Below are 27,352 nucleotides of genomic sequence, written 5' to 3' on the forward strand. Positions count from 1 at the left end.
CCCCAGTACTATAAATTGCTAACTCAGCTAGGTGTGGCCCTTTCAGCTTTCCAAAATGGAGATCATCCTTGTTTGCTGTAGACATCATTGTTTAAGAAAAAAGGTTGGTATACTTCCTATATTACCAGGGGTGTAGCCAGAGATTTACATTTTGTACTCAGACCTAATGTTGCTGCTTCCAGTATCCACTTGTCAGTGTAGAAATGTACTCACCCCTCAAAATGCTACCCCAAGATACATGGAAAGATGTACTTTCTTTTCAACTTTTGCAATTAACTACCATACAAAGCTAATTCTTGAGATGTATTCCTTTGGCACAAGAATTGTTTGTGAACTGCTATACTGCGAATATTCATTTGCTCAGTTCTAAACAGTTTGTGCTTTTTTAGTGTTGACATTAGCACAAGCTGCTCAGAAAAACTGGACACATGTCAGTACTGTGAGTATGCTTACCTACATCCTTGGTAGACCCTGCACACACAGGTATATTCTACATTTGCGTAGGGGTGCAGAAGTACAGAGAGCGTAAGTATTATTGTGTGGATTTTATCTTGCTGGACTTACAGGGTTGCTGTGTACACGTTAGTTTATCAAGGCAAGTAGTCTGTCTGCGTAACTCCCAACTGTGGACCTATCCACATGGCAGTCAGAGAATAGCCTGTTATTTTTTGTCTGTGCACCACACAGGTCTTTTCAGCAATAGAGCAATGGCATTGTTACAGTTGGTTGTTACCAGTACATGGCTACATCCATTTGTATTTCAGTGTTGTATTCCTACATAAGGGTATGCTTCCAAAACTCCTTCCAAAGCTATTTGTACAGTGTGTAACAGCAGAAAGGCTGATATGCCTCTGTGTTTCTGCCTCTGCCAAACCTCTTAAACACTCAGGTACATATTTGAACAGACTCAGGGAAAAGTAAAGAAAAAGTCACGGACACCTTTAAAATATTAGTGCCATTAAGATGAAAAATTGAGAGAATCAGAGCATATGAATGAATACACCTTTTCTGAAGTAAAATAAGTGTCTAACTCTTAATTATTGTCATTATTCATTAAGTGTAATTCACCACCTTTCTGTCCAAAGTCAGTAGTTTTAGGAAAGATACAGAGAGACAGAGCTAAAATTTGTGTCAAAATCAGGGAAATCCCTGAAAATTAGGGACAGTTGGGAGGTATGGCCTCTGCCCTAAACAGATATGCCAGTGTTTGTCCTGCTGTGATACTGTGTGGGGTTGTAAAGTGATGGTGTAACATTATTTCCTGCTAGAATGGCTGCTTCTCTTATCACAGTCATGTAATGTAATCCCACAACAACTGTTGGTAAAGATCCACAGAACAAGTTGTGTGGTATGGCATTCCTATTTTTCCTTTACAGTCACTCATTCTGATGCATGATATATTTATTTCAGCACCAGTGTGTTGTATATCTATTGTGGCTTAGTAATACTTCATGTTGTGTAGTGTGTACAAGGTCCGGGGTTTGAGACTGACAGAGGTGTTTTATTTTGCTCCTGAGCAGAACAAGGGCCCTCACATACAGAGTGACTAAGGCACTTTTAAGCAGTTGTAAGTGGGTTTGCGCGGGTTTGCGTGATGCTTAGCAATGCTTAGCTAAGCACAAACAAGCACACACTCGCGCAAATCCTCTAACTACTGCTTAATAGTGCTTACTCCCACTAACCCCCGCGCTCATTACTTTGAAAGAAAAGAAAAATGGGGAGATAGGAAAGTGGTGAAAAAGGGTCACAAAGAGGGAAAGACAGTATGGAAAATAGGTCGGGATGTGCAGGACAGGTTTAGGGAAGGTCCATAGCTGCCCATTTCTTTAACAGCAACAGCTGTGCATATGGAATAAATTTGGAGGTAGATATGAAACCTTCAACTCCTGAGAGATGGGTGAGGACAACAAAGTATGTTGTAATGCCAATTAAATTACATTGTATGTGTCCAGTGGACATGTGTGCAAAATGGGCAGCTATGTATGGGGCGTAATTTTTTTTTTTTGGGAGTAGATTGCCCTTTTTTTTCAGGTGAGAGTGGAATGTGGGGTAGGGGAAGAAGGTATATTTGGGGAGGTAGGTTGGGGAGGTAAACAGACAAGACAAACAAGATGCATACAGGGGCAGTATATGACACATGTGGTGGGTGAACACCTTTGACGGGGAGGGATTTTTGGAAATTGCAAGCCCATGAGCCTACAGATGGAAACAGTGGGACTGAGGTCACCACCCATGGGCAGTCACCACTGCACCGTCACAGCCCAGAGGGTGGCTGTGCTGGAGGCTGTGTAGGAGGGGCAGGCTGAACCGGGAGTTGTGCCACTCATGCCTCAAGCTGGAGTAGAGGTTCTGCAACAGAACGTTCAATCTCTCTATGCACCACAGCCCGTACTGTTCAAAGGGTGATAGGTGGCCCTCTTCTGCCCACGCTTGCATGGGGGGGCTGAACACCATCCCCTGCAGTGCTTCCACCTGAAGGTGGCACAGGGCCAGTGGAGGAGGAGGTCTCAGGCTGGGCACTGGACCTGCTGGTGCCAGGTGCCATGGCCAGCTGAGGTGGGACAGGTGGGTCCGCTGGGACCGGCCTTCCCATATGAACTATGTTTTGGAGAGTTTAATAAAGCTATGGGTTAGTAACAGTCAACAGCATTCCCAATTAGTTACAACAGCATGCAGAAGTATTCCCATTAACCCAACACACCAGATTTTCATCAGTTGAAAAGCAAGCATAACACATGCATATATAGAACAATAGTGGACATTGCAACAGCATGCAGGTTGAATTGATGGCAACAGGCCACCAATATTGTGGTATTTTAACAGGGCACATGCATAGAAATAAATGCAAATATTTATAAACCAATAGGACATATGTCCCAACAAATGTTTTGAGATTAGACATACCAATTGAGGTGTGGAATTGCATTATTTATGCACATACAGTAGGGTGGAAAAAGATAGCTCAATTACCAACTTATATATCCTTCTAATTTTCACTACATTCCTATTAACTGCAGGTATATCTCCCTTACATGTATTATTACACTACCCAATGTCCTTATATTGTGCAATTGGATTTTGCTAGATCATTATATAGATGAGCTGTAGCTTAAATACAAACTGTCCAAGATGCAGATGTTACTGCTACATATTTTGAGAGTTGCTCACACACACTACTGCTAAGACGGTACACTGACAGCTCTACTTTCATATAATTATCTAGATATGTTCAGGTGAAAGTATCAGTTATATGTTAACAGCTCCCTACATTTCTGGCAGCACACTGACATTTCTGGGGAACACAATACCAAGCTACTCATGTGCCAGATTAACCTATACATGCTGGGCATGAACCAACAGTTGAGGGCTGTAAATATACATAAAAGCTACTGGCACTCCCTTCATCCACGTTATATGGGCCTACCCAAATTAGGCTTAACACTGCTTAATACAACAGTACTATTTGTAAAATGCAACAGTACAACAAAATATCAAAGACAATGACCAGACGCACTCCAGGAAGTATGCATTTATTAAAGGATTATTACACCTTTATTTATTGGGTTAAAACACTTTTTGAAGGCTCTCTCATTTATTTTATATAACAGTACATGCAGAATAATTACTAACCTGCCTGATGACGCAGCCTTTGCAACCTATCTTCATGGGCTTGCTGATTCATGGCCCAGACACCTGCAGCTGTGAAGTAAATGCAGTGATATTGAGACATACCTATCCATAGTATAGACAAGCATCGAAATTCTTAACTACTTAATACAATGGCTACTTACTCTGTAGTGGGGCATTAGGCATCGCACAGGACTCCTGGATCCACTGGTCCAGCTGATCCTCCCTACATCGCTTCAGGTCAGAATAATGGTGCCTGACCTGCTCACCAGTCCAAGGAATGCCAGTGGCACTGGGGAGATCATGAGCAAGACTGTTCCAGGCCTCCGTTTTATATTGGGTGCCCTGGTACTGGCCCCGCAGGAGTCTTTCCTCATGATTGTGGACAAGGAGCCAAACCATTACTTTGGACTCCTCAATGTCCCAGCGGTGCGGTCAAAATCGAGTACCTTCTCCAACACTAGACATGCTGACTGCAGAAGGGAGCTACAACCAGTTATGGCAAGTATTCCCACCTGTAGAGCTTAAATATGCCTAATTTCCCACACTTATTTGTGATTGGCCAGTTTTGAAAAAACTCAGCTGTAGGCATACCTGCTTAGCTGATGTTGGCAATGTTTAAAATTCCTTTGATAGATATGTGTCTGTTGAAAGTGCATGGTTATGAAATGCTGTCATGGATTGGTGGTTATGTATTGTGACTATAGTGCACATTATCCTGAGTTCGAACCCTATCACTGCTTTTTATTTTCCTACTGGCCAGACCTGAATGATTAAGGTACAGTAAAGGAGGTGTGGCTGTGTTTAGCCAACTTTGCTCAACTTTGCCCGACTTTACCCAACGTTGCTTGACGTTGCCCAACGTTGCGCTGGTTAGCGCAGTGCACAGCTATGAGCAATTGGATTTAAATATGCTCAATACTGGTAAAATGTGCTTAGCAGTGCTTTATATTGCTTAAAATAAGTTACTCATGCCTCAGAATGCATAACCATTTCACCTTCATATATATATATAATTCGTTCACTACTACATATAACATTTGAATGCTTTTTACAAAACGTATACATGATAAATGTTAGGAAATATCTTTGTATACAGATTTCCAACAGAAAATGGAAGGTACAGTAGTGGGACTCGAACTGGGAATACCTCCTCTTTGTGCAAAGGCTCTAACCACTACGCAATTGCTATTTTGTTTAATTTGCCTATATTTTTCTTATTATCCTCTTCGGTGTCTAAGCTGCTAACTGTCGCTAAGCAATGGGCAAACCTGCACAAACACACGCAAATAAGGGCACCTATATTGGAAATAAAACAAAAAAAAAATGTCTTTTAATTTTTAAATTTGTACGAGGTTTAACATATGGGGGAGCGTAGTGTTACAATGTACACATGTGAGCAGACTCCCCATGTAACTCAACATTTCTCGAGTTTCGTCATTGCAGGGGCGTGGATTTTTGGACTGCTCGGCAGTCCGACACGCCCCCTATACTTGTCCACGCTCTGTTTAAGCTTTAGAGTTGCGGCAGCACGCCCTCATTAATATGCATGGCGCGCTGCCATCATACTCTCAGACTAGCGCTTCCATGTAAGACTAATCTAGTCTTACATGGAAGATTACTAAATCCTGGGGCAAATATTAATAAACTTTTTTGCTTAAAAAATAAAACTTTAGGTTCACACATTATACAATAAATACTTACATTCAAAAGCTGTAACTCAGCCTTGAATCTCTCAGGTTATTACAGAAAGATCAGGACATTTAATTGTTTGAAAAAATGTGTATCCAAAAGCAAATCATTATTGTACTACAATATGTGTTTGTTTCAAAGGTTACATAACTCTTATGTATGCATCTGTTACTTAAGCTGCTTGGAATAACCACAGTTATTCAGTTACAATTTAGCTGAATGGATCTTAATCGGGTCTATATTGGTTGACTGAATGTTTAGTTAATCGAATAACTAAACATCAATTACTAATAATCGAACACACAAGACCACAAATGGCAGTTTCCACTCAGGGAAACAAGTCATTTGGCCGTTGCATGGAGTTTGCCCTTTCTTCACTGTGGAGCGATCTCGGAGTTGGTATATTTAGTAAGGGGGGATGTGGTGCTCACAGTCCCCCACATCGGGGGTGTTGCAGGTGAAGGCCCTACTTCATTTGTGTTTATTTATTTATTTCTTTCATTGGGCAATGGCATTGTTTCCCAGAGTGGAAACTACCGTTCGTTGTTTTGTGTGTGCGATTATTAGTGAACGACATTTAGTTATTCACTTAACTAAATGTTCGATCATCTGATATAGATGCTCTTAATCCTGGCAGAGTACTGAGGTGTTCATTCAAACCCAGCAAGTTTGTGGCATCCAATTTCAACTGCCAGAATAACTCCTTGTATTCCAGATGTGTTTTCCCATCATCTACTCCTAGGATCCTTATGAACTTTATCCTTACTAATGAAATTATTTTTTTCCACTTGTCATGAAATACAGTATGCTTGTATAAATAATTGTTTTTATTTTCCTTCTGTATATCATAACAATACTCATACATTTTCTTACATATGGGCCTTTCCATTTTCACTTCATAAAATGCCTTACAGCCAGAAAAAAATATGTATACCACCCTCTAGTTCCATAATTACTGTTGCTTGTCTGGTCAGAATAAAACAGATGAACAGTTGTGGGTTCAGTTCAAGCAACTTTATTAAATGCACACACACATTAGGAATGAGGCTTTGTAACTTAAAGTTATAAACAGACTGACTACCACACTCATACATGTTAACATTCTGGCTGTTCTCTCAAAATGGCACTGCTGCCTGCATGTGCTCACTATTTATATGCATGTGCCTACATCTGGAAATGTTTCTTGAAGGTACATACACATGCTCTGTTCTACATCCTCCCTCTTTGAGAAATAGCACATACATCACATGACAGTATTCAATGGCATGCAATTATACAGAACTAATTCTTTGACATGTCATCATACAAAATCAGACACATATAAAACAATGTCCAGGTTGCTGTGTATTTTACACTAGGTCTAGAAATATGTCCTGATCATGTAGCATAAAAGTCAGAATTGGATCTAGCAATGGGTACTGTCTTCAAGGAATGTTCAACTTTGGGGACAACAGGGACATCATCAGGGATGGAAATGGATACAGAGAAATGTTCTTCGGTATGAACATTGTCAGGACAGCTGTAAGATCTAGAGTCTTTATCACAGGTACGATGCTGCAATATCATTTGTAATACAGGATGAAGATGCCTGCCATTTCTCCTGTATTCTATACCCTCAGATTCCACTAAGTAAGATCTCGGCTCAGCACATATAACTCTCACTTGAACAATTTGATCAGAGCCTTTCTCCGTTAGCATCCTCACTGTCTCTCCTTCTTTTAATGGACGAAGAAATCTGCTCATTTTGTCATAGCTGGACTTCTGAGAAGAATGCTTTTTAAACATTTCAGCTTTGATTGCTCTGTTGTTTTTAGCATTAGGCACCAACAAGCTAGAACTGATAGGCAAGGTTGTTGTGGGTACCGTTGTCAGAAATAACTTTGTGTGCACTACCATGGACTGAGAAATTATGTTTCATCTTAGTAATTACAGCACTGGATGTTAGATTAGGTAGCAAATCGATTTCAAATCAGTTCAAATAAGAGTCTACCAATACTAAGTAATGCTGATCATTGAACTGGAATATGTCAGTGGCTACTGTTGACCAAGGTATTTCAGGAATCTGGCTTAGCTGAAGTGACTTTTTTTGCAAATGCAATTTAGTACTATTGCATACTGAACAAGATATAGATAGAAAAAGCCAAAATACTAGTCCTCCACCTGTCTTTGGGTAGAATCGGAACCTGGGAGGCTGCATTGCAAAATCTTGTTGTATTCATTTTGTAAGGAAGTAGGAACAATAACTTAGAGACCTTTGAAAAAGATACCATCTTCCATCAGCATCTCATCCCTCTTTGGAAAGTAAGGTTGCGCTATTGGCAGTACACAGGATTGCTTTGATTGCCATCCTACATTGATGAAGAGATGAAATAGTTGATCTTTTGCAAAACTGGATCAGTCTTTGTATGGTCTCTCAGCTTATCAATTCTCATAGTAGAAAAATTATGCACTTCCATGACATCAAAGTTAAAATTCTCTGCATCAAGGTGTTTTGTGATATTTCTGGGTGATCTAGCTAAGATAGCAGCCAGATAAAGAAGTTTACCTTTTGCATAAACCATTTTAAAATTGCACTTTTGTAATCTGAACATCATTCCCTGTAGTCTTGCTGGAGCTGAATGCATAGGCTTCTTTAAAATAGTAACTAGAGGTTGATGATGAGTTTCAATCTGGATAGCTCGGCCATAAATATAATTATAGATCTTCAAATATGTGAACACAACTGCCAAAAGTTCCTTCTCAATTTGAGCATATTGCATCTCAGTTTGGATAAGATTTCTAGATGCATAGGCAACAGGTCTGCCCTCTTGAAGAATAACTGCACCAAGACCGAACTTTGAAGCATCACAGTAAAGAACTACTGCTTTGTGGACATCATAGTACCTTAATGTAGGAGGGTTGGCAATTTGCTGTTTGTTGTCATCAAATGCTCCCTGGTGTTGCCCAAACCCAGAATAATATAGACTCTTAAGTCTACTTTCATGTTGTGGAAAGTTAATGGAGAAGGTAATATTGGATAAGTTATTGTCAGAACTGGATAGGTTGGAACTAGAAACCATATAGCAGCATGCATATGTTGAAAATAGATCTATTACCACCTGTAACATGATATTCTATAACAACAGAATAATGACTATGAATGAAAAATTGTGCTGTGATATAATTTATATAGACTTAACTTTAGGATTTGACAGGGTCATACATAAAACACTGATCAATAAATTAGTACTTCTAGGTATTGATGTACTCTTGATAAGATGGATAGCTGCATGGCTTTACAAATAGGACATGGTAAGTATCATACATCAACTGGACAGGTGAAATCCTTAGTTATAGTCAGGGTGCCCCACAGTGCTCTGTCCTAGGACCTTACTTGTTTAGATTTTGTCTTTCAGACCTAACGTTTTCATCCGCAGTGTTGTACAGTCTATACGCAGATTACCTGAAATTGGGTAAACTGATTACCAGTGTTAAAGATAAGGCATATCTGGAAAATAACTTGACTAACTTGACCATTTGGGCACAGGAGAATAATATGCTGATAAATACATCAAAAACTAAGCCTATGAGATTTGGGAGACATAAACTGAAAGGTCAATATTTAATATAGCACACAGTGATTGAAACTGTAGACTCATTTAAGGACCTGTGTATATGGATAGATTCAGCTATGACTTTTTCTAATCATATCAACCAATTGTTTAATGATAGTTATAGAACTATAGGTTGTATAAAAATATTTATAAAGTCTAGGAAATTAAAAATAATGAAGTCATTGTTTGTTAGTTACATTAGACCCAAACTTGAGTATGGAATAACAATATGGAAACCCTATAAGAAGACAAGCATAAACTGGAAAGAGTATAGCGGAAATATACCAAGGGTATCCATGGATGTGAAAATCTAAGTTATTATGAAAGACTAAAATATCTTAACCTGTACAGTGTATCTTGCAGATATCTAAGAGGAGATCTTATTCAGGTATATAGGACATTTATGGACAACTACCTCTGGGAATGTTTAGCATTATCAAAAAGTACTAGAGAATCATCAGACAAACTGTGTAGAAGATTCTATAGGAATGAGAAGTGTACTAATTGGTTCTCTGACAGAGTAGCTGATGCATGGAACAGACTACCAAATTACATTAAAGGAAGAACTTAGTTTAGATATTTTTAATAAAAGCCTGGACACTTATTATGGGAACAAGTGTTTTGGTATATTGGCAAGCTAGAAGGGCATTTATGCCCGTGCTTGTAATATTTGTATGCATTTATGTAAGTAACCATGACCAGGCAACATTTTTGCATGTCAGCTTACTTAAGGGTCATGATAAAACTAAATTCAAGGATAAATTTGCCCAAATAGTTAACCATGCCAAGAAAATGCTGTAAAGCTTGGACATTGTCTGGAGCTGGCATTTCAAGAATGGCTGCTTGCTTGGAAGGGTCTGGTCATAAGCCCGTACTGGTAAATAAATGACCTACATAAGTAACTTCAGGTAGTCTGAATTTACACTTCAGAGGATTAAGCTTTAAGTTCACTTCATGCACTCTGCCCAGGACTTTCCTGTGGTTTCTGTCATGCTCTGCTTCACCATTGCCTCCAACTAGTAAATCATCCACTATTATTGCATATGGGTAGCCCAACAAATTTGCTCCATTGCACACTAAAGACTTAACTGGCAGAATTTATTCCACAAAGCATCCTGAGGAATCTGCATCTACCAAATGGGGTACTGGATGTAGTTACTAGTCAAGATTTGCAATCAAGCATCACTTGCCAAAATAAACTCTTTGCATCTATAACAGAAAAAAACAGTGGCATTTGGTATGATGGTGGCAATTTCCTTGACTGTATACATAGGATGATGAGATCTCTTTAATGCCTTATTTAAGTCTCTTCAGTCAATACATATTCTGATTTCATTTGAATTTTTCTTATGAGCAGCTACCATGGAAGACACCCATTCATTTGGTTCTTTGACTGGACAAATCACACCTTGCTGCATCATTTTGTCTAACTGGATCTTGACTTTGTCCTGCATAGCTATTGAACTTCTCCTTGCTGTTCTGACCTCTGGACTGACCTCTAGGTCTACTTTCATGGAGTACACAACTGGAAGTTTGCCGAGCTTGTTGTTGAAAACATCAGCATATTCTGAGAAAATAGCATCACCAAAACTGGAACTGGGACATGTGCTTACATGATGTACTTCTTTGCTAAAAGAAAGCAGTTTCATTCTTAAACTGTCTCTGAGACCTAATAATGACTGCACATGTCTTATAATTACATAAAATTGCAAGCTGTAACTGTTCCCATCTGAATAGCATGAAAGCACTACTTAGCCTTTGGTTTGACTCTCTTCACCTCCATAACAACAAGCTTTGCACAATTAACCAAATTAAGTTGCTCACCAGCTCTCAGTTTAGCAAATGTTTCTGCTGACATTACATTGCACTTTGAACCAGTGTACACTTTGAGCTCTATGGATTTGCCATTGATTAGGGCAGTGCAAAATACATTGTTCTTTGCCAGCAAATCTACTGCATTAACATTTTCACTGACCACTGATACATCATCTAAACAGAAAGTAGGGTTGCAGTTTTCTATATGATCAACTTGCTTTTTTGAGTGACCTTTCTTAATAACTGAACGAGGCTTGATTGATTTACAAACCTTTTGAAAGTGATTCCATTTTTTACACTTGTGGCATTACTGACCAAATGCTAAGCACTTCCCTCTTTTAGACTAATGGTTTGCTCCACAGTTACGACAGTTAACAATAAAACTTGACTTGGGTTTTCTTGCTCACCCTTATACTGCACTGAGCATGTCCCTTTTGCTGAGCTAGTCTTAGATGTTGCTGGAAAGTTACATGTTCTCCCTGGAAAACCTGCAGGGACTGCAACTGCCATGTGTTTAGGCCTGCTTCTGCTTGTCACATGCGGCATGCTGTCTATGTTTGCTCTAGAGGATATTGAAACCTTGCTTTTACCACTTGTAAGCATATTTGTGTGCCTTTCTGTGAGCTCATGGATTTGACAAATCTCTATGGCTTCTCAACATTAAATCACTGCCACGAAGCAAAATCTTTCTCACTGCAACATTATTAATACCACACACAAGCCTGTCCTTTATTAACTCATTTTTCAGATCACCAAATCTGCACATTTTAGCCTTATTTCTCAAGTCAATGATATAAACTGCAAATGTTTCACCTGGCTTTTGGTCTCCTGTATAAAATAAGTGCCTCCCTAATGTAACATTTGTCTGGGGTTGGACATTTCTATAAATTTACATTTAAAGCACTTAGGGTCCTCCCCTGATTCACCTGGTACAACAATATGGCAGTTTTCCCTTCTCCTGCATATACTTCTGGTGCACACACAAATGAATGCTCTCTTTCAGTGGCCTCTGACCCAGCTAAGTTAAGCAAAATAAATGCCCTTGTACATGCATCTTTGTCAGAAAAAGCTGCTTTTATGAAAATATCATATTCCTTCTCAAATACTTTCCGATTCTCTGATATATTATGATCAAACACAAGTGGACTGGTTCTGCAAAATGCCTCTGCCATATCAACACACAGTAGTGAAGGTGCTTAGAATTATGCATGAACATACACACATATAAATATATGCCAGAACTAAATGCCAGAATTTGTAATTATGCCCAATAGCACATCAGACTGTTTGAAATAACTGTACTTTGCCATATAACTCTCTGTAGCACAAGAACACTATAAAATCACTGTACTTTGTGAAACCACTCCTTATCAGTGTAAGAAATACTTTGAAAAGAATGTACTTTATGAATAAACTGTGAACAGCAGAAAAAGCTCAGAGTAAGAAGCACTTCAAAATTAATGTACTTTGCAAATAAACTGTACACAGCACAGAAACTCTTCAAATGGCTGTAAGTTTGCAAAATAACTCTGTTCAGTGTAAGAAACACTTTGAAACAGCTGCAGTCTGCAAATAAATGTACACAGCACAAGAAACTTTTCAAAATGGCTTTACTTTGACTGCACTTTGCAATATAACTGTACTTTGCACACGACAAACTCTTTGACATAATTGCACCGTAATAAAGCACACACTCTGCAAACACTTTGCACACTCTGAGATAGTTCATACAACTCTAGTTATGCTTTGAAAGGCTTCAGTCAATGAAACATAGTAGTTTATGCCCAAACATGGTATTTTACTAAAAACATGCAGTTGCCTTTCTCTTTAAGCTTGTTTTGCCCTTTTATTGTACTCATTATACCCTTTTAATCTCTTACCATGCTCACTATGCTTTTTTGTCCCCGTTTTACTTTAAACGTGCTTGTTATGCAAACCAGAGGTAATTCTGAGCCCCCTATGAATATTTCTGCTAGTTTTATCAAATGTCATGGTTTCAAACATTTTGTTTAATTAATAATGCATTTCATGCCTTTTGTTTGATTAATAATGCATTTTGTGCTTTACAAATGATCCGTTTCATTTTCTTTGCAAAATGAATCATTTGTGTAGGTTCTGGTTACCTTAAGTTCATTTCTGGCCCTTTTTTGATTGTTCGAGCTCTGTTTCACTCAACCGACTCAATCTTCCATCATCTTCAACTTTGGACCTCATGGCTTGAAGAAGTTGCTGTCTTAATTCTGGTTCTGATACCATGTCACTCATCTGGTCAGGATAAAATAGAAGAACAGTTGTGGGTTCAGTTCAAGCAGCTTTATTACACACACACACACACACACACACACATACACACACACACACACACACACACACACACACACACACACACACACACGCAGACACATCAGGAATGAGGTTTTGTAACTTAAACTTAAATAAACTTAGAAACAGACTGACAAACAGACTCATACATGTTAACACTCTGGCTGTTCTGTCAAAATGGCACTGCTGCCTGCACATGCTCACTATTTATATGCACATGCCTGCGTCTGGAAATGCTTCTTAAAGGTACATACATACGGTCTGTTCTACAATTACCATATGTTGGCATCACTCAGAATTTTTGAACATTATCCATATCTCAACTTCATTGTCTGAAAGAAATCTACATTGATTACAATGTCCACATTTGGATATTTCAAACACTACCTTCCCATCAATATACTTCTGTGACCTTTCTATACCCTGTCCCTTAAAATAGGATTTTAAATGCATACCCTTTCTTAGATGCAAATCCTGGGTTCTCTCCCTAAAATTTGTAGCTTGCTGGTCTATCTAAACATATCTTCAGGATTATCTTTATAACAAGAAAGGTCAGGGAACCATAACCAGAGGGAGAGGAAGAGAAAGAAAAAGAAAATGTACCCTTTGGGTATCATTAGTTTATTTGAGGGGATTCAGCTTAATCTCAGTGGTTACAATATTTTTAATTATAGTCATTTGGACATTTGTATTACTCATTTTCACCTACTGAAAAATGTTTTACTTTCATTCCTACCAGGAAGTTTGATTTGGGAAAGAGTTTTGTTTGTCTACAAACTAGGCAGGCATAAATTTCCACAGCCGCTTCAAAAATAAAATAAAGGTCTAATTTTGAGGCATGATATCTGCTCTGAAAGGAAGACCATATTAATATTTGTTCTGCTACGTTGAAGTATGGTAACATGCTGCAGTGCTGCAAATTTAAAAAAATGGGGATTTAGATTTGTTTTGTGTGTGTGTGTGTGTGTGTGTGTGTGTGTGTGTGTGTGTGTGTGTGTGTGTGTGTGTGTGTGTGTGGTCATCTTGTAGAATTCAAAAGTTCAAAATAGCAAAACAGTGAACTACAAAAAACTGCTTAAACACCTTTTAAGCAGGAGCAAGCTTTCCACACCTTTATCCTGCCCATATGCGATGCTGTGCCTTCCACATCCACTGCTTATTATATATACTAACTCCAAGACCACACTACAGCTGGGAAAGGGCAAAACCCCACTCCCTGTTGTACCAAGATCTCAGGCAAATGACTATTAGCATACTTCAATAGCTTGCGGTTTGAATTTTTGAGTTTCATGTTTTGCAACTCAATGATTGTCTGTTTGATTATTACAGGGTAGACCCAGACAGAGAGAGAGAGACAGCAAATGAAAGAGTGTGAGAGAGTGGAAGAGTGACAAAGTTTAACAGTAATATAAAAACAGAGGCCAAAAAAAGGGTTAGATATCAACTGAGCTGCATCAATGGAGAAAATGCAGAATTAACTTATTAAAAATGGATGTATTACAACCCAGTAAGAAAACAAAACAGTGGGGAATAAACAAGTTAGGGTGATCCATATATCTTCCTATGACAAACTTTAAGCCAAAGTCCCAATCCCAAAAAAAGTGACCAGATTAAATCTTGGAAGTCCAAATGGCAGTTGTCCTAGGCTAGTGTTGATTGAAATAAACAGAAAAATTGACAGTGATGAAAAAATTGATGGTGATTGCATACCACAAGCATACCATCACCAAATAGTCAAAAGGCCGAAGAGTTAAAGCTAGGATAGGATTGAGCACAACCATAGAAAAGCTTGCACAAAAGGCATACAGGAATAGTCTCAAATCAAAATACTGCTAGCAAGGCAATGCCAGAAGTCAAATAAATAAATAACTAGTCCAAAGTTTCCTAGGCAAAATACTAATCTGAATGTCAGTCATGACAGAAACAGTAACTTAACCAAGTTGTGATGATGATATTATTCAATACTGTGAAACGGCAGTAACCATTAAAAGAAATAATAATACATATATATGTCTGCAGGGTATTAAATTGCAAGGATCATTTTTCAGAGACAACTTTCTAGCTGACAGTTAGCAGATGAAGCATCATGACTGTAAGTAACATATATCGGCAAGCTTAAAACAGAAGGTCAGCAACAACTTAGAAGCAGGGCTCCTCAGTCCAGTCCACTATACTTCAAAATATAGAATGGACAACCAACAATCAGAAGAACCATAAGCTTCCACTAGTGCTGCTTTACAGTGCATAGCAGTAGAACTCAAACTGATCTGGTTCCACCTCAGCAACTGCAGAACACTCTTAGGCCAGTATTCATAGTCTGGGGCTTCATTAATGACTTGTGGTTATCTTCGAACAGTGGTGCCACACAGATATGCAAATAAGGTAAGCAAAAGTAATTTGCAATGAATACAGAAAAGCGAAGCCTTTTTAGAAAATACACCTACTTCTCACCAAAGAGTAATTTGTCCAAAGTTTAGCATTATGAAGTTGTGATTTACTTCACAGAAGTGTGAAGGCTCATGTTACTTTTTTCACATATAGTGAGTGACAGCGTCTAAGCATAGTCACAGTAAAAATGTTTAAGGAAAGCTGTGGATTGTGCAATACTTAAAATTTATGTTTTTAAAAGAAAGGGCTTTATAATGTTTATACATGAGTACCTTTTACTGCACACCCTGGTGGTTTCATTAAAGAATAGAAAGGGAAAAATAGAAAAGATTGAAAAAGGAAAAAGCAATCAAAGTGGTGAACACAGAACAGAAACATCAAGCCTACTTGTGCTGGAGGATGTGGCAGAGGATGGGCATGTTTTTTTTTTTTGTTTTTTTTTGAGGGATAGAGCCCCCTAATTTGTAAATCTATTTTATATGAGAGGATAGTGTGGGTGGGAAATAGGTAAGAGAGTGCCAGAGAAAGGATAAGGGAAGATGGGCTGAGGAAGTACCACCTGGATTCCCAATCCACATAGCTTCAAATATATCTACTGTCAGATGGTGTTGCAGTGGAGGACCCAGATGTTGAGAGAGTAGGGGCCTGGGTTAAGAGAGCGTCTTCTACACATTTGAGAGAGTCTTCAATTGGCTGAATTCTCCTGTCCACTACCTCCACTAGTAAATTCCTACAAAGCTCCAAAGCCCCCTTACGGTGAAGCTTTGCACACTGCCATGTGCTGGGCTACCAGCAGGGCATTGCCTCTATCCCAACCCTGTGAGAACATTGCCTGAATGTAGAAGGTGATCAGTCCCTAGCATAGGATGCAAGTGCCTGGCATCTTCCTAATGTATTGAAGCTGTACAAAAAGGAAAATAAATGCGAGAGAAACAGGACAATTCAGGAAAAAGAAATGCATAATCAAAATAAGAAAAGCAGAGAAAAGGGGGTGAGGAGAGACAAAGCAGTAGAAAACAAACAGACTGAAGGATGTAAAACCCATCAAAGTGGGGGGCTGCACCCCCACACCCCTAACTAAATATACTAACTCTGAGATCGCACTAAAGTGGGGAAAAGGGCAAATTTCCCCATGTTGGCCAACTGGTTTCTTTCCCGGTTTAAATTTCCAATGATGTGAAATTTTTTAAAGTGAGGATTCAATGTACTAGTCTCGATCAAGTAAGTTTCGATTTAAAAGCTTTTCAGTCTATTCAAATAGACCTATAAATAAATATATATATATATATATATATATATATATATATATATATATATATATATATATACATATATATATATATATATATAAAACTCTCTCTCTCTGTATATATATATATATATATATATATATATATATATATATATATATATATATATATACACATATATATGGAGTTTGTGTTGGTCATTCACTTGACACAGCAACCTCCCACCCTCCTCCCACAACCTCTACTCTAATGAAGGTATTGTGTCTCAGACTTCAGCCATGTTTTACGTGCAGGTAGAAATACTTTTGAAAAAAAAAACTCTATAAAGCATCCGCTTTTGTTTCTATGGCCTAAACAAAACTGGATTCATGTAATGTAACTACTAAGTAATGCTATGGAACAGTAATAAATTTGAATGTGTAATAGTAATTTTGATGTCATTATTTTTAAATCAATTAACTTCTTGTAACCTAATACATGATTTACAGAACTACATGTACAGATCATATATATATATATATATATATATATATATATATATATATATATATATATATATATATATATATATATATATATATATATATCTTTGCATATATTATTAAAATCTGTTAACATATTATTCATATGCATCTCTTTTAAAAAGATATACGTATGATTACAAACATGATCATGATTTCCTTTGCATTTCATAATAATATTTCAAGTGCACAGATGTTTCTTAGAAAATACCTCCAGTTGTGTCAACTTGTTAAACTGTTTTTTATCTTTAATATGACTAATTTAAGTAAACATTTTTTACTTACTATAGAACCCCATTCTTTTCGCCACTACTTGGTCTACCCACTCTGCAAGCTGGTCAGAGCTACATCTCTGAAAATCATTTTAATAGAGGTGGCAATATCTATTGGTAAAGGTTATTTTTTTTGTACTCTAAACAGCATTATGTCTCATGTAGTACAGCAGAATTGTTTTGGGGGGGTTGAAAAATCTCATTATGTGTGAAATTATGAAGTTATGATTTGCTTTAGGTGCTACAGTGTGACACACAACATTAGATGGGCAGGGATTGCACTTCAGATTGCTGCAAACATGATGAGAGATGTTTTAATTTTGTTTTTAACTACATTTCATTTTGACTAGACTAGGGCCATTTCAGTATTCCTGTGGCAAGCTTTTGACAGCTATGGAGTGCTGCAGACTGCTGTCTCTAGCCCATCCATGTCATTCTGATGTGCATTCATGTTACTTTGGCCTCACATTCTGTGCAAAGCCAAAATTCAACCATGCACCTCAAGACATATTTGCGTACTACTGTTATTTATAGAGACAAATGTAAATTAGCCTAATTTGCATATAACATTTGTAGATTGCCCTGAATTTTTGACAATAATTTGAGCAACACCACATTAATTAGCCAGTAGCAAAGATAGGTGCCAAATCTAATACGGTACTGCACACTTACTACAGTAAGGAAATATATATTTTTAAATATTACAATTTAATAAGAAACAAAACATATTTCATTATTGAATTAAGACTCATTTGTAATGGCTTACATTTATGACATGCATATTATGATATAATTGACTGACTGGTAAATTTTTTAATTCTGAATTTTGATTTCATGATAGCAGCAATGGAAATGATTACTGATGACTGAAAATAATCATTATTCTGGTATAATTAAATGATTTTGTATATATGGGTATAAATGCAGCAGTTTACCATAGAAGTTCTGCAGTGCTAAGGATATCAACAGGCATATGTAAATGGCAGTATTATCAGTACATGAAAATGGCAGAGGTTACGTAAGGCAAGAATACTTCTTGTGGCAAAAGTGATTGCTTTCATGACCTGAATGAACGGTATGTAATACATTGCAATTGTATGTGGTTATACTGAGATTTCTGTATGTAATTATATGGTTTCTGTTAAGTAATATGTTTATTTAACATGAGTGACTGGAAGACTTCACAAGTGCTTTGTACAGTAAAATCTGAGTATAACCAAACATTATCACACTTTCTGACTGTGGCCCTATTTTTCACATGTAGTACTAATGGGTAATAAAGAGATCAAAGCAGAGGAAGGATAGCTTCATCCATGAGGAAAATTTAGAATTTTGCCTTCATGGCAGCACTTAGTACATATCGGAATTTTTTTTTTGTAAAGGGAGGCAAGCAAGCTGAGAGAATAATGTCTGGAGTTACGTAATGCAGTGGTTGGAAAAAATCAAGTATTGGCAAAGTGCAAGCAAAGGGCAAATGATATGGTAGCATGTGCTAGAAGCAAGGTTAGACAGAATGCAGTTTCCCTTCCAACTACTTCAGAGTCTCCTAATCTTATTCAATTAATACTAGACAAGGAATACCTGCTATCCATCCATTTGGATGACTATGACACACAAGATGGTGGGACAGGAAAAATTAGAGGTTGTGTGGACATTGCTCCACCTTACCATTGCCTGCAGCAGAAACACTCATCTGCTCATAAAGGTTCATGTACAATCAGTTGCAGACATTTATATATAGAGAGAACTGAATGCTGAGAAGGAATGATGCAATTAAACCTCTCAAAATTAATTATTATTAGGCACATCTTGTAGCTTAGAAATGAATTGAAATGAAGGCAGTGTGCAAGGTAAGTTTCCTACTCAGCACCTTGAAATCATATTGTTTTTGTATGCGATTGCATTATTATTATTATTGTTTTCAAATATTTTTTATGGATCCAGCTTTGGAAACTAACAGTTCAAATATGCCAAAAAATTTAGATGATGTCAGCAGCAAAATGAGTACTGCCACTGCTGCTGCTGCTAACATATTTATGAGGCAGTGTGAGGAAAGTGACAGGCAGTCCCCAAGTTTAATGGCAGGATCTTTTACCCCACAACATGTTAGTAACTCTACAGAAAGTAATAAAAATAATAGTGCATCACAAAGTCAAACACAAGCTGACATCCCACTCACTCTTGTACAAGAGGAGCACCCCTGCACTTCAGCACTAGTATCTCCAAACTCAGATGAAGACTATGAGGATGATGGCAGGCATTCAGCAGTAACTCTGTCAACATGGACACCATTAGAAAGGGAAGCCAGCCACAGGAATATCTTACAGCTACCCCAGGAAACATGTAAAGCATTGGTTGCTCAACAGGAAATGTGCTGTGACATTGTTAGGGCTCAGTCCGTTGTCAAAGAAAGTCAGCTGGAAATGGTCAGAGTTCTTCATTGTACACATGATGGTTTACAGTGCTACTTTGAAATCATAGAGAGTAGGGATAATGCTATGATATCTCACTGATATGTAGTATGGTGGCACACTGATCATCAGTGGCCACCTCCATTTGTACACTTGTGAGGACATTCCAGAGTCAAACTGGAGACCAGCTTGCAAGGGGCAGAGGATGTGGTACGGTCTGGACACATGGAGGAGATCACATGATAGTCCCGTCACTTCTTAGGACAATAATGTCAGTAGTCAAAATGAAGAAGCACAACATATTTCACACAGGCTATGTCACCATTCATCTACCTCTAGCAGATCCTCACATTCAAGGTCATGATCGAGGTCATACATCACTGTCAAGTCAGTGACAGCAGGATAACCAGCATCAAGTAGGTCACCACATCACACCAACTAACCTTACCGCCCTCTTGGTAGTCCTTCTACAAACTCACTTGCACCATCACCTAGGCTATCAGTGGGGGATGTGAATGATTTAGATGATCATGAACTACTGTAAATCATCTTCAAAGAAACAAGCTGGCTCTTTACCTGGAATGGAGATTTGGGGGGCATAGTTTTAAAATGTAGGCATATCATCCCTGTAAAACTAGTATGCAAAAAATCAATGAAAGGAAGACAAAAAGCAATACTACATGGATTACTAATCCTACAGGTGGCAGGAACTTACAACATAAAAGTAGTACTTCAGAAATTTTTTCAGGAGAAACATATCATCAGCAAATTACACATTAAAACAAGTATCCTGCCATGTAAACTTACGCTGCTGCCACTTCCCCCTCACTACTGCCCAAAAATGATAGCATTTTATGTTTCTGATGTCAGAATGGATTTTGTATGACACCATACAATTAATATGATGTTTAGTACAACAGAATAACCTGAGGAAAAAATGGCATAATATAAAAATAACAGACCGAGTCATTTTCCTTATATTTGCAATGTGTTAATGCAGGAAGCATTTCACTGTTGACAATACTCATTACTTTTGTATATTTAAGTAATCATTAAAGCAGAACTTGTGAATACAGACAAAAATGTGAGTTATTTTTATATAATGCCTTTCAACATCACTGAACAGGATTCATTGAGCACTCAGGCATGACAATAATGAGTATTTTTGTAACAGATAATATATATATATATATATATATATATATATATATATATATATGTGTGTGTGTGTGTGTGTGTGTGTGTGTGTGTGTGTGTGTGTATATATATATATATATATATATATATATATATATATGGGTCTCATACTATTGAGTGAGAGCTGAAATAACTGAAACCCAAACTATCGAGCACAATTTAGCGAAAGTGCGCTTTCATTGAAAATTCACTTTTGCGAAAGTGAGCTCAAGAAAATAAAAATAGTGACAGAATGGCTGTTGCTGAGGTTGTGGTACAATGGGGATAAGGGAATATTGCCTTTTCCCCACTATAGTGTGATCTTGGAGAGAGAATATAAAAGTAGGGGGGTGGGGGAATGCTGGGGACTTTTCCCCCCTGCATAAATGTGTTTACTGTTTTTTGTTTAAATGTTTTTCTTTTTTTTTTTTTTTGCAGACTTTTGCAAAAGTGTGCTCGATAATTTTGGTGTCAGTTATTTGAGCTTAAGCTCAATAGTATGAGATATATATATATATATATATATATATATATATATATATATATATATATATGGATTCACTTTAGAAGACTAAAACTTCACAATCTCAAAACTCATGACAGAAGTCCAAAATCCTGAATCCCAAAAGAATGAAAACACACAGGATACAAATAATGACAATATTCCAGTACAACGACACATATAAACAATTATAAGATAAAGCATAGCAGTTTTTGCCAGTTATGATCAGGTGGCAAGCCCCACTGCATCCTCCATGTGAGGGGTTGCACCTCCCACACCCCCTGCTACTTAAATATACCAACTCCTAGATTGCACTTCAGTACACTATCATGAGTTATGTTATAGTATATCAAGTTAAAGGGGAACATTGCTAAGGTAACAGCAGGCTGTCATGAAACATGTGATGCTATGTTTGCCATTTTTTTCTGTGGAGTGAGATTTTGGAGTTGATATATTTAAGTAGCAGGGGGTGTGGGGGGTGCAGCTCCCCCACATGGGGGGCAGGGGGGCTTCTTGGTGGAAAGTAATATGCTTTGTGTTGTTTAAAGTCAGTATATGTATCCTGTCTGTTTTCAGTCTTTTAGGATTCAGGATTTTGACTTTCAGGATTTTGGGCTTCAGTCTTATGAATTTCAAGATTGTGAAGTTTCAGTTTTCTGAAGTGAATCCATATATATATATATATATATATATATATATATATATATATATATATATATATATATATATTTATATTTGACTGAATGACTGACAGTTAACCTGGCTTACTAATTTAGATAGTTAATTACAAACTGCTGCCTATCCTTATGTAGATGGTATCCCCAAACACACACTGGCCCTTTTTTTCCTTTATCATTTCCTTTGCTCTTCAAGAAAGCTGAGGAAACCTGCAGTCTGCACTTTTTTCAAGGGGAATGCTGTGCGATATGCATATCCCAGTTCTGAGAAGTATTCTTTTCCTTTGTCCCAGGGAATGCAATGTTATCTGCCTTGTGTCACTTCTGAGGAGTAACCTTGATTTTCTCCAGTTCTTTAAAACAGTCATATTAGAATGGGCTACCTTCTACCTCCTGGCCTGGATTATATGAATTGCATCTTGACCTCTTCGCCTAATCCATTATGTCCTACTTCCAACTCATATTATCTCCCCTTCATTCCTGTCTCTTTCTGTATTTTTTTTTTCATTCCCCAATGGCTACAGCCCCTGTTCCTCCTCTAGTCACGCAAACATCTTTTATTTTAACATTCAGGTGTTCACTAAGTAGCACTTGATGCATATCATTCAAGTGTTCTCAATTCTGCCTGAATCATTTATTTATTTTATTTAATTATTTGCAGTTTGTTTGCCAGGATAGTGCATTGGGCCATGAAGAGCCCGTTTTCAATGGAGTCCTGGGGAGAAAAGCTCCAAAATAATACAGAGAATCAAAGTAAGTAAAAAGAATGAAAAGAACACACTGAAAAACACACACTAACTTGTAGGAACACAGAGCAATCTTCAAAACACACAGCTAGCAGAAGCTTTCTTCAGACAAAAACGTTTTTGTCTGAAGAAGGCAGGGTAAGAACCTTGCTGAAAGCGCTTACAGTAATAAATTTGTTTTTTGGAGATTTGCCTGCTCTTATTGTTTCCTGGTTGCCCTTTTTCACAAGTAAAAAGAATAAAAACAAATACATAATAGTAATTCACAGAATGCAAAATACAAAATAGTAATACATTATATACAATTGATACAATGCAAGATAAAAAGTGTTAGAAGCAAAAATACAGTTTTTTTTTTAGCTAGAGATGATACAAACTCTAGCCCCGGGATTCATGAAGCTCGGCGCACAACGTTAGGCTTGCATCGACCGTGCAGCATGAAGATGGTGCAGTAGCACCAAATGCATATTAATGAAGGCGCGCTGCCGCCACAGCCACGTGCATAGCAAAGGAGTGCGAGTGCATAGAGCATGTCGAAGTGCCGCACGGAGGCGTGGAAATGTCAGCTGTCTATGTGCAACCTAAAATGCTTGCATATAACAATTTGCAAGCATTAGTAATCACATCTGTCAGTGTCCATGGATACTGAAATGTATGCAAAGCTGCAAGACAGTTCCTGCGAACACAAAATGAAGAAGCAAACACAAATGCACGGTAGGGAATAACGGGTCCCTATCCTGCAAACAAATGACATTGAAAACCATGTGCCCATAGTCCAACGCAGTGTAGATAGTTATACCAAGTGGAAGTGAAACGCATCATATGTTAGCACGCCGCCAATAGGTACGTCCAGCCCAATGGCCAGAGTCACCAGCTGACCCATATTGTGAGGGAGGGTACACAGCTGAGCAGATGTGACCATAACAAAAAACACGATAAATGTACATATCTAGCGACCGTATGACCGAATTATATCCCACAACGCATGTAATAGTCACATACAATAGGTATGTCCATATTTCACATACCAAATGTGACAGGAAATAGAATAAGCATGTAAAAAAACAGAAGGAGCATATAAACTGCTACAACAATAAGGCAACATGTAGGCTGAAAGGAACAGTATTATCCGTACCATTGACTGTGGGTACGTGTTGTCCAGTACATTCGTATATGTGTCCGGAATATATCCCATCCTGGACATAGGAAAAGGTGGTATCCTACCAATGACTAGAACAGTCGGCCAAAATCTGCACATCAGCGGCCCAAGCTGAACTTGTCAGGATGTGTCACAGTTGAACGGGTATTACCCGTGTATACCAACCATGTCATGAAAGTTAACTATGGGCGTGTACCTATGTGTGTGAGGTATAGCATGTGAAAAGTCAAACATGGAAGGGTAGTCCACACAACCATACAGGTACCTGACATATGTAGGGTATGCAATGTGTTACCTTGACCGTGTCATGGGCCATCAACCAAAGCAGTGATGGATGGAGTGTCAGGAATATGTGTGTGGGGGGGATGGGTAATGGTATAATCCTCCAAGGTGACACTGTGTCGTATGCAGAATAGGTGAACCAGAGGTGTATGAGGGAGCACCGGGTGAAGCAGAAAGAAACACAAAAACATGTATACACATCTGCAATACAACCAGACAGGCCATACTGTAGAACACAATCCCACAAACATATGAATATTAAAATGTGCGATACAAATGTATAGACATGTCACCGGCACATATCCACAGATTGGTCCTGATGGAACTGGCCATATCAAATGCAACACACCTGGATGCATAATGGACTACCCAGCATCCCCTCCACAGCACACAACCCGCTCCCATACCTGAACATCCACCAAATCCAGCCATACTTGGCCTACTGGTTTGGTGCAGCCACATCTACATATAGTGACCACTACGCATATGTAGTAGGTAGTGTCACCCTAGGCAGTTTCAGGATTGCAAACTATGTATCCCTTGCATGTAAAACCCCCAGCACATTTTCATAAAGCCAGAAGAATGTTTGGTATCTGTCTTGTTTTGGTCTTGTTCAATTTTTGGGATATCCCTCATGGGATAAGTAACCTGTGTAAACATTAGAATAGGTATGAAGACACGAAGTCCAGTAATGTAGATATCTGGACACAAGTTGGAATGTGCAGTAGTGGTGCACGAGACTGTCCAGCCCTAGATTGTCATGCAGAACCTACTACCCAGGATCAAACACCTGCCCGTGACACACGTGTCCCGACGCGAATAAGTGAGAGAATATATTGCATTCACATAGTGGCACATGGTATAAGGGTGATGAAGGCACTGACGTAAACAGGATACCCCGTGATCCACTGTGTGAGGGACAATTAATGTGTGTGTAGGTGTGACCTGACCAACAATGATACAATGCCAAATGTCCTGTGATTGTAGGAAATAACTATGTACCATACTGCATGTAACAGTTGCCTAAAGCGGTCACGTCAGGATAGAATAAACGTAATTCACAGAAGAAACAGGCAAACAACAAAAGTGCCAAAGGTATAAGGCTCACAGCTAGGAAATAAATGAATGTTCTAAACCTGCACTGACCGTGGCTATGTGTTGGCCCAAACAATCTGGTGTCCGCAGTAGGGTTACCATCTGTCCCGCTTTGCGAGGGACAGTCCCTCTTTGGACAGTTGTGCCCTGACAAAATACATTACAAATGGCAGATGTCCTGGGATTGTAGGACATAATTATGTCCCATATGTTATGTAATAGTTGCAGAAAATAATTAGTTCAGTATCTAAAAATACCTAAATGTTACAATAAACAGATAAAGCAACTAAACCGCTACAACAATAGGCTTTTATGAAGGCAAATAAGTAAAGTTCTATTCTTTGTACTGACCGTGGGTATGTGTCGGCTTGTAAAATCTGATGTTTTTTCCGAAAATGTCCCAACTTGGCCATTTGAAAAGGTGGAAACCCTAGTCCCCAGAATACATCCCAACCTGTACATATGACAATGTCAATGCTACCAATCATCAGAGCATTTGCACAATAACTGGCCAGTCTCTTAACCACTCACAAAGCCAGTGACCTTTGGGGGAAAGGTGTTGAATGAGAATGACTACTTACAACAATGAAGAGTAATAGACGCATTTAACTGCAGAAAATTAGTAGTATTACGAATCTGTCAACACGTTCCAAGTTAATAGTACAAATATGGTAGAAGTGTCCATGATTGTCCCTGAGTTGTCATAGCCTTGTCCCTGTCACTATACAAACAAGTCCCCGAGTATCACAGAGGTCTGTACACATAAGTACACCAACTAACTGTCACATCTGTTGACAGGACTATTGCATACCTGTAGTGAATTTATAACAGATGTCCAGAAGAATATTCATTGTACCTATAAATGAATGAAATAGTCAAATGGGAAGGGAAACACGTGGAAACCACCCCTCAACCTGCATTAAGTAGTGGAACCACTCCCAGCCCTAAATTATGTAGCGCCAACCCAATAATGTGGTCAGAGGTGCCCAAACACCTGCGTCTGTAAACACAGGTAGAATGTTAAAATCTGGACTAACTCTGTCCATGTGCTATGTCTGATCTTTGAACAGCACCAGGGCAATTCTAGTCACCAGTCGGCCGAGCCTAAACCCGGACCAGCACATGAACACCCTGACAACATACCTCTCAACTGTACAGATTTTTGCCTCATATTTTTGATGTGTTCCTCCTAAAATCTGTACTTTTCTGGCAAATAGCTGAGGATTGAATTCATTAAATAATGACAAACATTTGAGTTTAAGACTCCAAATCCTTCAGAAAACTCTATTATTCTATCAACTTTCTAAGTTTGTAAGAGCAATATTTAAAATCTGTACCTATTTGCCCCCCCATCATTTTAGGCTTTGTCCAGATTTTTTGTTCCAACAGGTTGAAAGGTATGCCTGACAAGCAAACACGCCAGCATGCGACTATGTTTAGGAGCTCTGAATATCCTTGGAGTGAGTAGACTTGCAGCATGGGTCCAGAGCAGTAGGAAACAGGGAATGTCCTAATTGTAGTACTGCAGTTTTCCCAGCAGGAGAATGGATGCCTGCTGTGTAAGGGAAGTGGTGAGGCGTATGCCAGAGTAGCTATGAACCATGGGTATACATATAAATGAGCCAGAACACCATTAGTGTAGTGGTTACAGCATCCACCCAACGTAAAGGCATTCCCGGTTCAAGTACGACTATAGCACATATTAATAGTGTAATGAATGCCTCAGTGCTGTAAAGCCAACATTTATACATGTAAAGGTGACCGCGTTCGCTTGGGTCCGTTAACCGGATTCCATCAAAGTGGTACTTTCATAAGGAATAAGGC

The sequence above is a fragment of the Protopterus annectens genome, chromosome 5.part0, assembly GCF_019279795.1.
Source record: "Protopterus annectens isolate FY-2018-M chromosome 5.part0, PAN1.0, whole genome shotgun sequence".
Lineage (NCBI taxonomy): Eukaryota > Metazoa > Chordata > Ceratodontiformes > Protopteridae > Protopterus > Protopterus annectens.